Source organism: Vipera berus, assembly GCF_964194415.1.
Source record: "Vipera berus genome assembly, chromosome: 2".
NCBI lineage: Eukaryota > Metazoa > Chordata > Lepidosauria > Squamata > Viperidae > Vipera > Vipera berus.
The window spans coordinates 161250020-161264573 of record NC_138203.1 but is presented as its reverse complement, the minus strand read 5'-3'; the positions used below and the strand labels follow the sequence as shown (position 1 = coordinate 161264573).

The following is a 14554-nucleotide window of genomic DNA, read 5'->3' as shown; positions in this document are numbered from 1 at the left end:
TTTTGCACCTATTTGACAAAATGGGATTGCACTTGCGACCATATGGTTCACTTAATGACCAAACAAGTGGTTTAATGACATCATAAAAATGGTAATAATGTGATAGCTAACTTCCAACTGAAATTCTAGTCCCAATTATGATTATAAACCAAGAACTATCTGTAGACCTTTTGGGGAAGGAAGACCTCCTAAAACTATTATTATTGGTTTTTCATGTGCACTAACTAAGACTTTTAAAAGAGATCAGAGGAAACCTTTAACATTTATCATTACAGGGATCACTGTCTTCTTAAGATTACTTCCCTTTGCTTTTAACTATTCTTATGTAGCTCGCTAGAAATGTAATTTTTGTGTCAAGTTTGACATAATATTGTTCTTCCTTATTATTTTAAACGCCTAGGTTTTTCTGACATTCTTTATAGGTTTCATGTACATTATGAACTTGAATGACTGTCCCACATAGTTTGAATCTGTTCCCTTTCTTCCCTTGAAAATTTTCTGCTGACAACTATGGATCTCCTTTATTTCCTTAAATTATTGTTGTGGTCCAAAAAAGCTTGGGCTTGTTTTAGAAGTTCAGTAAGGGAAGGGAGATGGCTAGCATTTATTTACTAATTACAAAGTGACAAAAGACCTAATAACTTGTGTCAAACACACCTTACTTCAGAAAAAAATGCACTGAGAACAGACATTTTTTGTTAAATTTTCTAAATCACATTTTAAGTGGTATCAATAAACTACTCAAATATAAATCAATTATGTATTTATAATCCCCAACCATATTTTTTTTCCATTGCTTTGCTTTGAAAATGTAGCCGATGAGGCAGGTTCCAAGGGTACCTGGACAAGATTATTCATGTCATTTACTTGATGTACTACCAGAAAACCCTGGGAGTAAGAAGATAAACTTCACATGCAAGTACCACGTGTGTACACACAGCACCTCTAAACAGAGAGAAACGGAGAGCTGGAGGGAAATGTAAAATCCTAAGACGGGCACTGCTGATAAACAACGCACAAGCTAACCAGAACATTAAGGTGTAACTAAGTCAGTCAGTCAAACTTGTAATTCTCAAAACTGCAGGTTCAAATTTTATTTATCTCTTGGTCCCTGCCTCTCCCCCCTCATGGAAAAGGTTTCAGTTTCACAAAAGCAATTCAACTCTTTTCTAATTATTACTTGCCAAACAGCTATAAATATGCCAACATGCCAAGTTTTAACATTCTATCTGGTCAAGAAGGCTGTTTGTCACCCTTGTCTTTACACAAAGAAGCAGCTGTTAACCCGGCCTAGCTGGAAACACAGAGTATCCACTGACCTCTTCTTTTTACCTCACGGCACGATCAGTTAGGCATCTAGTGAAGAATGTAACTCAGTTGGCTTTCCAGGCACAATTAAAAAAAACAAAAACCACCTCTCACAGATGTTTTATTGCTCAAACAAGGTTAGTTTGTGTGGTACAATGACATTTCCAATAATTACTGCAAAGGCTAGTGCTTTTAGACATTTTAAACTTCAGCAGGAAGATTTGGAGAAGAAAGTTTACATAGCAGAGGTACATACATATATATATACACAGTTGCTTTTCATGGCCATGTCTCAACAGCATTTATTGTGAAATCTGGTCTACTTCCATAGTGCAATTAATCTTTATAGTGTTGCACAAGATTTTGTCCCATACATAGCAATGTTATTAAGCATAATATTTTAGGCAAAAGTTGTCTTTCTTTTAGAAACGCTCCCTGCATTTCTGAGAAGTGATATAATACCAAGCCAGCAGTCATGAGCAATTATCCAACGGGAGTGCTTTTTCCACATAAAGACAAAAATCAAATTCAGTGAAACCAATTTTGCTTATGCATGGGAGATTTTGCCATGCCACCCATATAATTTGCCAATCTGGAATACATCTTTAAATCCAATGAAGTTCTAATATGCAGAAAAATGTTTCCAGCACCTGTTCACCTTCATGTTTTTCTTTGGGGAATTTCACATTAAGTATTTTTTTTCTTTCTTTTCTTTTCTTTTTTTTAAAAAAGAGCAAATTTCTGAAATCCAACTGAAAAAAATGACTGAATAACTTTCAAGCAAAATCTTTGTTTTCTCTGCTATAAAACAATAAGAGAAAACCTAGTAAATAAACTCAGACTCACAAGATGAAGAAAGAACCTATAATCCCTTGCTAATTATTTTAATTATATTTTTGAAAGCTTTTTAGCGTAGTAAACATCAAGTTCAGCAACCACAAGGAAAATACTATTTTCTTTGCTAATTTGGCAGTAATTATGATGCTTCCCTTTGTGAGCAATATGGAACCACCACGTAAAGGATGGCATGAAGTTGCATCTTCAAGTTAGTTACAGCGAGGAAAAAAAGTACATTGGGCGCTATCTAACAAAAACAAATTCAATGGTGAAAAAAGTAAGGTTCTACATTTAGGCAAGAAAAACCAAATGTACCCTGCTCGATAGTAGTAACTGTGAGAGGGATCTCGGAGTCCTAGTGGACAATCACTTCAATATGAGCCAGCAGTGTGCTGCAGCTGCCAACAAAGCCAACACAGTGCTAGGCTGCATTAACAGAGGGATAGAATCAAGATCACCTGAAGTGTTAATACCACTTTACAATGCCTTGGTAAGGCCACACGTGGAATACTGCATCCAGTTTTGGTCACCACGATGCAAAAAAAATGTTGAGACTCTAGAAAGAGTACAGAGAAGAGCAACAAAGACGATTAGGGGGCTGGAGGCTAATACATATAAGGAACGGTTGCTGGAATTGGGTATGTCTACTTTAATGAAGAGAAGGATGAGGGGGGACATGATAGCAGTCTTCCAATATCTCAGGGGCTGCCACAAAGAAGAGGGAGTCAAGCTATTCTCCAAAGCGCCTGAAGGCAGGACAAGAAGCAATGGATGGAGACTAACCAAAGAGAGAAGCAATCTAGAACTAAGGAGAAATTTCCTGACAGTTAGAACAATTAATCAGTGGAACAACCTGCCTCCAGAAGCTATGAATGAATGAATGAATGAATGAATGAATGAATGAATGAATGAATGAACCTTTATTGTCAAATACAACCATGTATACATTGAGATTGGCTGAGTCTCCCTTCGTGCCCCCCCCAACTCACAGTGACAACAAACCCTGGAGGTTTTTAAGAAGAAACTGGACAGCTATTTGTCTGAAATGGTATAGGGTTTCCTGCCTGAGCAGGGGGTTGGACTAGATGACCTCTAAGGTACCTTACAACTTTATCATTATTGTTTTTGTTGTACCGTATTTGATCCACTGATGATTTTGTACGTTTGCCCACTGACAAAGAAATGATCAGTCTATAATTTTAATAGATGGTTTATTTTAACAGTGAGAGACAGAATAACAAAAAAAATCCAGAAAAATGCATTTCCAACAAGTTATAAATTGATTTGCATTTTAATATTAACTATATTTAATTATAATTGCATGCTGAATGAAATTGATAGCTCCATCAATTACCTCTTTAAAAAGGTCTCCTCCCCACTCCCCAAATGGAACATTTTGGTCTGGAAAAAAAATATCAATTCTTAAATCAGGGGTATGTCTTTATAGGTGTGACATCAACTGCTTATGCTTTCTGGGTCTTAGATGCATTTATATGCAAAACTCCAATATTTATTTTCTGGACAGTGATCTAAAGCTTTGGCTCATCTGCTGTTTAAATCTTGCATCTGAGATCCAGAAAGGAGCCCTAATATCAATTATATGCCTCTCATAGCTATTACCAAGATTTTGTAGAGATCAACAAGCTATTGCCTTGCTGGATGGCTGGAAGTTTAAAGAATAATAAATGATAGCCCCTCAACTACACAGTTCAGAAGCCTGAGAAAGTCTTCCTTGAGACACTTGTTTACATTTATACTCACCAATTAAGCTATAGTTTAACCCCAAGTCTACTCCATAATATTTACAAATGAAGCAATCTGCAATTTGTAGGAAAAAGCAGTTATTTTCTGAAATGTGTTCTTGCATGTGAAAGGAGGAGGGGAGTTCTGCTCGCTTTGTATGTAATCCCATTTGATGGCTGTTTATTCATTGCTGATTTAACAGCATCCTTTATCTTATAGAATTCTATATACAGTGAGGGGAAAAATATATTAGATCCCCTGCTGATTTTGTACTTTTGCCCACTGACAAAGAAATGATCAGTCTATAATTTTAATGGTAGGTTTATTTTAACAGTGAGACACAGAATAACAACAACAAACAAACAAAAATGCAGAAAAATGCATTTCCAACAAGTTATAAATTGATTTGCATTTTAATGAGTGAAATAAGTATTTGACCCCTTCGCAAAACATGACTTAGTATTTGGTGGCAAAATCCTTATTGGCAATCACAGAGGTCAGACATTTCTTCACAATTGGCCACCAGGTTTGCACATATCTCAGGAGGGATTTTGCCCCACTCTTCTTTGCTGATCCTCTCTAAGTCATTAAGGTTTCGAGGCTGATGTTTGACAGCTCGAACCTTCACAGATTTTCCATGGGATTAAGGTCTGGAGACTGGCTATTCCAGGACCTTAATGTGCTTCTTCTTGAGCCATTCCTTTGTTGCCTTGGCCATGTGTTTTGGGTCATTGCCATCCTGGAATACCCATCCATGACCCCCATTTTCAATGTCCTGGCTGAGGGAAGGAGGTGCATGGCCCTGTCCATCATCCCTTTGATGTGGTGAAGTTGTCCTGTCTCCTTAGCAGAAAAACACCCCCAAAGCATAATGTTTCCACCTCAATGTTTGACAGTGAGGATGGTGTTCTTGAGGTCACAGACATCATTCCTCCTTCTCCAAGCATAACAAGTTGAGTTGATGCCAAAGAGCTCGATTTTGGTCTCATCTTACCACAACAATTTCACCCAGTTTTCCTCTGAATCATTCAGATATTCACTGGCAAACTTCAGACGGGCCTGGGCATGTGCTTTCTTCAGCAGGCCTTGACCTTGTGAGCGCTGCAGGATTTCAGTCCTTCACGGCGTACTGTGTTATCAGTTGTTTTCTTGGTGACTATGGTCCCAGTTGCCTTGTGATCACTGACAAGATCCTCCTGTGTAATTCTGGGCTGATTCCTCACCATTCTCATGATCATTGAAACTCCAGGAGGTGAGATCTTGCATGGAGCCCCAGACCGAGGGAGATTGACAGTTATTTTGTGTTTCTGCCATTTGCGAATAATCGCACCAACTGTTGTCACCTTCTCACCTAGCTGCTTGGCGATAAATCTTGTAGCCCATTCCAGCCATGTCCCTGACATCCTTGGACTGCTTTTTGGTCTTGGCCATGGTGAGTTTGGAATCTGACTGATTGATTGCTTCTGTGGACAGGTGTCTTTCATACAGGTAACAAGCAATTCAAATCAATTTATAGCTTCTTTGAAATCTGTTTTTCTGGATTTTTTCTTGTTATTCTGTCTCTCACTGTTAAAATAAGCCTACCATTAAAATTATAGACTGATCATTTCTTTGCCAGTGGGCAAACGTACAAAACCAGCAGGGGATCAAATACTTTTTCCCCTCACTGTAAATATATATTTACAGTATATAGAAGGAAGAAAAGATCTGGTTCCTGATTAGGTTCTTTTTAAAAATACTTATTTGCCTTGAAAACAGAACCTTTCTCAACTCCAAATAAGCAGTGAACCGATTCATCTAAGTACAAAAGCACTGTAGGAAAACTATTATTTCAATTACAGCACTTGGAACAAACTGAATATGAGCCACTAAGCGTGCTGTGGCTGCAATAAAAGGCAAAATGCAATTTATGCTGCATCAAAAAATGTACGCATTCCAAATTTTCTTCATTCTACTTTGGTCTGACTCCACCTCTAGAAATGCATTCAGTTCTGGATGCATTTTAAGAAGGTTTCAGAGAAACTGAAACAGATCCAGGGAAGGGCAGTGAGGAAAAGTAGGACAGGACAGGACAGGACATAATGCCTATAAAGAGAGACTGAAGGAGTTGGAAATGTTTCAGATCAGTTTTCAAGTATCTTAAAGGTTGTCACACAAAGACTATGAGTTCTAGTCCACCAACCTAACCACCCCCACCCCCCACATTGCTTTATAGTAGCAATCTGGGATAGGAAGGAGAAAAGGAGATGGACATGTACTACAGAATTTGCTGAACCAGAAGAATCTTTAGCATCTTTAAGAATTCTTGCAACTAAGTTCTGTATCTGACATCTCACCTAGGCTTTATTTTCAAATGTAGTAATCCATTCTACGTTCAAAGCATTCATCATTCAGTAAGACCAAGAGTATTATTTAAAACGAGAATAAAGAAAGCTATTTAACCAAAAACATCCCACCGCCATTGAAATTATATGATGGAATGAAACCTTAGGCACATGACTTCACATGGAAACTAAAGGCCAGTAACTGGCATTTCTTCAGGGCAGCATACAATGGCCTGAAGGAATGCAGGCTGAATCAATAGCAAAATTGCAAAAATCTTACCGAGTTTGCTTCTGAAAAGAGAAAACTATAGGATGGGCAAAGGTCTCCTTGCTGTAACAATGTCATCAACTGTCTTTCTTTACTAACCCTAAGAACATCAGAAAACCAACAAAAATCTTTGCTCACTGCAAAGATGAGTGATATCTTTCTGCTAATGCCAAGATCACCATTATGCTTTTGAAGTCGGTAAGAAAACGGAGTCCTGCAAAAGCAGTAAACTTTAGCTACTTTGAAGGCTTCAAAGGATCCATAAAATTCAGGTGCCCTTTGGGTGTTGGAAGGGCATGATACATTTGATGGAATGTTGAGCCATCCCTGAAACAAGTCTGGGTGCAAGAACCAACTTAAAGAGTACAATACAGCTGAACTCTCACAAGGGAGCCCAATAAAATGTCAATTAGACAGTGGAAAGTTAAACTTCATAAATTAACTAAACTCCACTTCAGGAAGAAGGTAATTCAAATTACGTAGAAACATATAAATCAAAGATGGTTCATCATAAATTTCAAACTGAAATATACACAAAGTTTTAAATGAGTTCACCATTCAGGGCTTCCAATAACTTCATTCCACTATGTTATAACCAGTGGCAATACATGTTAAAAAGGAACACCAAATACTTACATGTTTTGTTATGCTAAATATAGATGATTTTGCATAGGGTCCTTCTCCCACAACTCAAGGAAATCTCCAGTGATAACTCGATAGAAAGGAAACATCTTTTTCATATTACTACTGAAAGTAGACTGTTTGTTTAAACTATTAATCTAGTATGATTCCTGATATTGGACATATTTATGAAGACTCTGCTTGCACATCACACAACTGAAAAAGGAGAGAAAGCTCAGCGGTCATTTAAGCTTAGGTGCTACAGTTAGTACTCGCTTAGTGAGTGCCTCGTGCAGTGACTGTTTAAAATTACCATTCCTCACATTTACACCAGTTACAGCATCCTACATTTATCTGATTGTCATTTGCATGATTCACAACTGCCGTTACATCTGTGACTGTCCACATAGCATCCCTATCATGGGATTGCCATTTGCCAATTTCACAGCTGGCTTGTGACAAGCAGATTTAATATGGAAGATGGAAGTCAAATCTTAAAAAAACATGGTCACTTGATTTTTCTGTTTAGTGACTTGTGTGACCAGTTTCAAATGTGGTTGCTAAGTGAGGACTACCGGTGGCAACCGGTACAGAGAAAATAGCTATTTAGAATATCCCCTTTATCTTATTTCCCAATTGTCAAACCAGGGTAAGCTTTTCTCTCTCTATGCTGAGTTTGAGTCAAAATTCAGTCAACAAACTTGCTGCCAATCCTTCCTGGTCTTTAAAAAGCCAAAAATTCTAAAGGTGTTGCTAAGGGAAAATGTCCCATTGTACAGAATCAGAGCAAGCCTGGGACTCCCGCTTTTCCTATGTTTATCGTATTTAAGACACAGATTATTCATATGTTCTCAGAAAAACTGGCAGGATCAGCAAAAAGCTTTCAATGGAACATCAGTCCCCAGCCAAGTTCCACAAGCACACCATACAAGGGTGACTTGAAAAAGAGGAGGTTTAATATTTTCACTTTAAAACTCTTCACTCACTGAGGCCCTATAGCTTATAATATTTTCAGCAATTTTTCTCAGCCATGTAACTTGAGCCCCAGTATATGCTTCTTTGTAAGCAACAATACTAACTCAGCAACTCCATTTCAAATGTAAAGAAATAACAGATTCAGACCACATACCTCATGCAAGGCACAGAGTTTGTACAGGCACTGCTTCAAATCTATCTAGTTTTACATATATCACCCTTTTTCTGACCACAGGAGCTTTCAAACCATCTGTTCTTCTACCCAGTTAGACAACATAGGGGTTCAATAGCTTCTGCTGTATTTAAACTGCTGTTAACATTGAGAGATAAATGTACTCCACATTACACAAACATTGGCTTCTTGGGGCATATCCAATAAATTTCTAAAAGCTCTTTTATGGGAATGCTGCCCATATATACTGCTCTTCAAAGCTCTCAGGCACAAATCTTTCATTATTTTATAGAGGACCACTTGTGGTGTGTCTCAGAGAAATCTCCCAAGAGACAAAAATCTGAATCTCCCAGAAGACCTTCATCCCGGTGAATAATTTAATCTAAGTACTTCAATTAGCTTTGTCCCATCTCTCTTATCTAAATCTCCAACCTGGAATCAAAATATGTTCCTTAATCTACAACAATAAATGGCTCAGCATCATGTATCCCTGATATGAGGGTCGAAAATATCTCCTGATTATTATTATTTATTTACTTTTTAGATTTATATTGAAGTAAAAGACTTGTGATCAAGTCAGTAGCTTAAAACAAGCATTAGTTTCTCTTTAAAATTTTCATTTTTGCCTTTTCTCCAAATTGGTGCAGTTCTCCTATGTCTAAGTCCTATGTTCAGCAATGTACACGTTCTGCCCATCCTTAGTGATATACAGCTATAAAAATACCCCCCTGGAGAGTAGGAATTAAAAGTGTAAATCACTAAGTCAGATCAATTAAGCAAGATAACACTCATTGAAAGAACCCTTGTTTTACTATATTTTAAGAAGATTAAATCTATCAGAAATGCTTTAAAAACAAGAGTATCTTGGTGATCCCATCAGATGTCTACAATCTCACAATCAGCTCAGTCTGCACATAATATTAAAGATTCATCATATAAATTGAAAGAATCAGAATTCCAAAGAATCCATGTTACAGACTAACATTACATCTTTGATGCTTTTTCCACTTCCTGGCAAAAGTATAAATGCAATTGGCAATTAATTCTCTTCCTGGAATGATACTATTACAACTACTGCATTATCAAAAATATTTGTGTATTAAAACATATTAATTATATCTCATCAAATATTGACAACTTTGGATAAACTTTGAAAAATATTAAGAAAGCATTACTCTAATAAAAATATTTAGATTAACAAGCTTCGTTTTTAATTTAATTTAATTTAATTTATTAATATTTCTATACCGCCCTTCTCCCGAAGGACTCAGGGCGGTGTACAGGGCAAGAATAAAACACAGAGTTACAAAAATTAAAAGATAATTAAATACATGCCCATAAAAACAGTTGGTACATTAATAAAAACCCCAATAAAATGATAGTAAAAAACCCCCACCAATCCCCCCTCAGGCCAGGCCGGCTTGTTCGAACAGGTATGTTTTCAGATCGCGGCGAAAGGAGCGAAGATTGGGCGCCGTCCGGAGCTCAACCGGTAACTGGTTCCATAGCTCCGGGGCGCCCACAGAGAAAGATCTCCCCCTGGGGGCCACCAATCTACATTCTCTGACCGGTGGCACCCTGAGGAGTCCCTCTTTGTGGGAACGCACAGGGCGGAGGGAAGTTGACGCCGGCAGCAGGTGTTCCCTGAGGTACTCCGGACCCCTGCCATGTAGGGCTTTGAACACCATTACTAGTACCTTGAATCTCACCCGGAAGACAACTGGCAACCAATGCAGCTCACGGAGCAGAGGTGTGACATGGGAGTATCGGGAAACTCCCAACACAACTCTCGCGGCTGCATTCTGTGCCAGTTGGAGCTTCCGGGTGGTCCTCAAGGGCAGCCCCATGTAGAGAGCGTTGCAGTAGTCTAGTCGAGAGGTCACGAGCGCGTGAGTGACCGTGCATAGATCATCCCGGCTTAGATAGGGCCGCAACTGGCGCACCAGGCGAACCTGGGCGAAAGCCCCCCTAGTCACAGCTCCTATGTGGTCTTCCAGAGTGAGCCGTGAATCTAGGAGGACTCCCAAGTTGCGAGTCCTATCTATGGGGGGTAATAATTCGCCCCCCATAGCGAGAGGTGGAATGTCCGAATAAACCTGGGATGAAGGTATGCAAAGCCACTCGGTCTTGTCGGGGTTGAGTTGAAGTCTGTTCCTCCCCATCCAGACCTGAACCGCCTCCAGGCAACGGGTTAAAGATTTGCTGTTTTAGAAAATATAGCACTGCAAAAAATTCTAAATAAGTATCACATGAACCATAAGAATTAAGACAGTTTTAAGAATTGTATTGCTGTGGTAAGAAAAAAAAATGCAGCCAGCCTGCAATAACAGACTAGGAATATTACTTTTATCTCCATTAGGGTCCTACCTTATGAATGTATAAAAGCCTTTTCTTGGCATAGCTTCTCCTCTTCACAATGACCACCCACACCTCACTCTTAGCTTCATAGGCTCTTTAAATCCTTGTTTTACATTTTATTATTTTGCACTTTGTTGCAATTCATGCTTCTCACCAGGTACCTTACAAGCATATTCCACACATACCACAAAACTATTCTGGCTAGCTGTGAGAAACCTGCAGCTTTTATTGCTGCATCATTTTGCTTCAGTGAACATCTCATCTAAGCATAATTGGGCCAAGGGAAAAAACAAAAAAACATTAGTTGGGGATTTAAAGTCAACTGAGGGATGGCAGCAACTACCAAACACAAGTGGCATTGTTAATTCTGAGAGCTTGCTAGGAGGCATGATGGCGAGCATCACATACTTCACGCTGAAGTTGAGCTGGCTCTGGGAAGTGATGGGGCACTATTACAAAAGGAAAAATTGAGCTTATACAAGAAAGTATTGCAAACATGTCCACAGATATGGTTGTACTATTTGTAAGCAGTGGGTGCAAAGTATGCAGGCTCCAATTTTTCTTCAATCATATAGCTAACTATTCTGTCCTTCACTTGACCATTTTCAGAGTTTTTGCTCTGGATTTGACATAGAATGTTAACAGCACAAAACTGCCAACAACCTCTTGACAGAGCTACCCCCAAGACTGATGGCTCTCCAAGATTAAGAAACCCAATTCTGATATGCATGGTACAATCTGAGGACCCAGATTGTTGGGGGCAATTAAGCTGACTTTGTAATAATGCCGCTTGGGGGTGTGTGAAAGCCCTAATAAGCAGGCATATACATAGAATGAAGGCTACTGCTAAGCTTTTTTTTTTAATTGAAAAGTTTTAACATACAATTTTTCCCCTTAAAAATCCCCCCTCCCCCTCCCTTCCCCCTCCCCCCCTTCCTCTCCCCCCTCCCCCCCTCCCCCCCGACTTCCCAGAGCTAAATACAAGGTATATATAAAAAAAAACAATCATAAACAACCATATACTAGCAACCATAAACTCTAAAATCTATCACTCTCTAGCTTATATAGGATAAAACAAACCTTAGTAATATTAAATATATATAAAAAAAAACTAAGATAGAAAAAGAAAAAAAGAAAGAAGACTTATTCAAATATAAAACTTCTTAACCCTATACTTATTCTGGATAAACTCTGGATAGACTTTTGATAGGTTAGTACTGGAAGAAAGAGGAACTGCCGACTATAGAAGAGTGGACTTCAAAGGTTTCCGATCTGGTTGAAATGGCGAAGATTTCGGCCTATTTGAAAGATTACTTGCAAGAACGCTATATTATGGAAGGGAGAAAATGGCTTGAGTTTAAGGCTACTGCTAAGCTTGTAAGCCGCCCTGAGTCTTCGGAGAAGGGCGGGATATAAATGGAATTAAAATAAAAAATTAAAAAATAAATTAATAACAGAGGCAATTTATGCTACTCTAGGGAGGAGACAAATCAGTAATGTCATCTTTGAAAGCATGGAGATGATTAGGTGGAATTCCAAAATCCAAAAAGAAGGAAGCCAGAAGAGCTGCTGAATTGGAAAGAAAAAAACAATATGGCACCCTATGGATTTTATTAGTTCTGGTTAGAACTGGTAGGATTACTGGTTATATATCAATATAGATTCTATTTAAATTCTGAGAGGCTGGTACTGTGTTTACTTCAAGGTCATTCATATAAGAGAAAGATCATGTTGGAGGTAAAATACCTCAGCTGAGGAATTTGACACAATATCCTAAATGCAAATTCAGTGAATTAAAAATGTGAAATATTTTAATCCAACTGAAAAAAGACATCAAAACCCGAAGATTTAATAGGCATTGCATGCTTAATGGATGTAAAGCCTCTTGGAAGTGCCAATAAGCAAAACTACTCAAAACTATATCACTAATCAGCAGAGATCCAGTTTGGAGTGGAAAAAGAAATTCACAAAAACAATTTAAATCCTAGAATTTTTAAAAAATGACAATGTTAATCCCAACTGTAATTCTACATCACTTTAGCCACTCTATGCTTTTGATGAAACTGAGCTGAGGTGGCGCAATGATTAGAATTCAGTACTTGCAGGGTATTTCTGCTGACTGCCAGCAGTTTGGCAGTTTAGTTCTCCCCAGCTCAAGTTTGACTCAGCCTTCCATCCTTCCGAGGTTGGTAAAATGAGGACCCAGATTGTTGGGGGCAATTATGCTGACTCTGTAAACTGCTTAGAGGGGTGTGTGTAAAGCACTGTGAAGCGGTATATAAGTCTAAGGGCTTTTGCTATTGCTACAGTAGCTCATTTCGAAAAGGTGCTACCAGACTCCTCCTGATTTATCTATCAAGCATCACCTGAATATCTGTATTTTACACTGAAAAAATATGTGTTTTTTACAAAGAAATAGTTTATTCAATTATTCTATTGTTGTGTGATCTACGTGTCCAACACTATTCCATTTACAGATAAACATTTTACACTTCTGGTCTATCTTCATGGAGGAAAAAAATGCTGGGAAGGAATACTGCGTATTTCAAGAACAAGGGACCAAGTTATTTGGGAAAATAAAATAAAAAAGTAGAAATCTATTTCAGACCAGTATATCTACCCAATCAGAAACTGCCAGAACCTGGTACTCTAGTAAGTTACTATATGTATAAGAAACTCTTAAATTACATATAATTAGGCCTTCAAGAAAAGGCTATGACAGCATGTCAAAGCTCTGGGCTGTCTGCCATCATGTTATATACTCACCCAAAACATGCATATTGCTCTTTTTTAATTGACTGAAGCTGAAGGAAGCAGAAATAATTCATAGACAGTAGCTTTCTCATGGGAAAAGGGAAAGCTACTACCATGCAGATAAGGGGTTGGGATGGGGACGGAGGTCAGAAGAGTTGGAGACTAAGAGAGAGATTTCTGGAAAGAAGGATAGCTGGCAAAAAAAATGGCTTCTAGGCAGCATTAGCTATGAAGGTTTCTTGGTTCCAGGAAAGCCGGAATCAGAATTGGTGGTGGTCCCAAAACACTGAAGGAAAAAGACAAACAACAAGACTGCCTTCCTGGCAGAAATGGCTTCCAAGAAAGACTAAAGAGACAGAACACCATCCAAGAAAGAATACCAGGTAGTATAATTAACTCCTTGCTTAATTCTAAGTAGGAAAGGAATATAGAAACAGCGCTTCAGACGTTTCACCGACGTTACAGACTGCACTCATATATTTATTTAGAAGAAAAGAACCTTTAGCACGCATGGCTGGGTGCACATAAAACAGACTGATGTTTTATGACTAACAGACTAACAGGATAATGGAGTTGGAAGAGACCTCCAGTACCATTTCAGACAAATGGCTGTCCAATCTCTGCTTAAAAATCTCCACTGATAAGAGCGCCCACAACTTCTGGAGGCAAATTGTTTCACCAATTCATTATTCCCACTCTCAGGAAGTTTCTCCTTAGTTCTAGGTTGCTTCTCTCCTTGACTAGTTTCCATCCGTTGCTTCCTGTCCTGCCTTTGGGCGCTTTGGAGAATAGCTTGATCCCCCTCTTCTTTGTGGCAACCCCTGAGATATTGGAAGACTGCTATCCTGTCCCCCCCTCGTCCTTCTTTTCCTCTTTACCACCATAAGGACTTTATATATATATATATATATATATATATATATATATATATATATATGGACCCAGATTGTTGGGGGCAATTAAGCTGACTTTGTAATAATGCCGCTTGGGGGGTGTATAAAAGCCCTAACAAGCAGGCATATACATAGAACGAAGGCTACTGCTAAGCTTGTAAGCCGCCCTGAGTCTTCGGAGAAGGGCGGAATATAAATGGAATTAAAATAAATAAATAAAATAAATATTCCTTATCAGAAAGGAGGGAAGGAGGAGGGTGGAAGAAAGTAAACTTGCTGTAATGAAGAACTGCTTGAAGTA

At 38.5% G+C, this 14554-nt stretch overlaps 1 protein-coding gene across 1 annotated transcript in view; it reads right to left on the bottom strand.

Moving 5' to 3' along the window:
* Positions 1 to 14554, bottom strand: part of NPLOC4 (NPL4 homolog, ubiquitin recognition factor) — a 63121-nt gene that overhangs the window by 13308 nt on the left and 35259 nt on the right. The window lies entirely within an intron of this gene.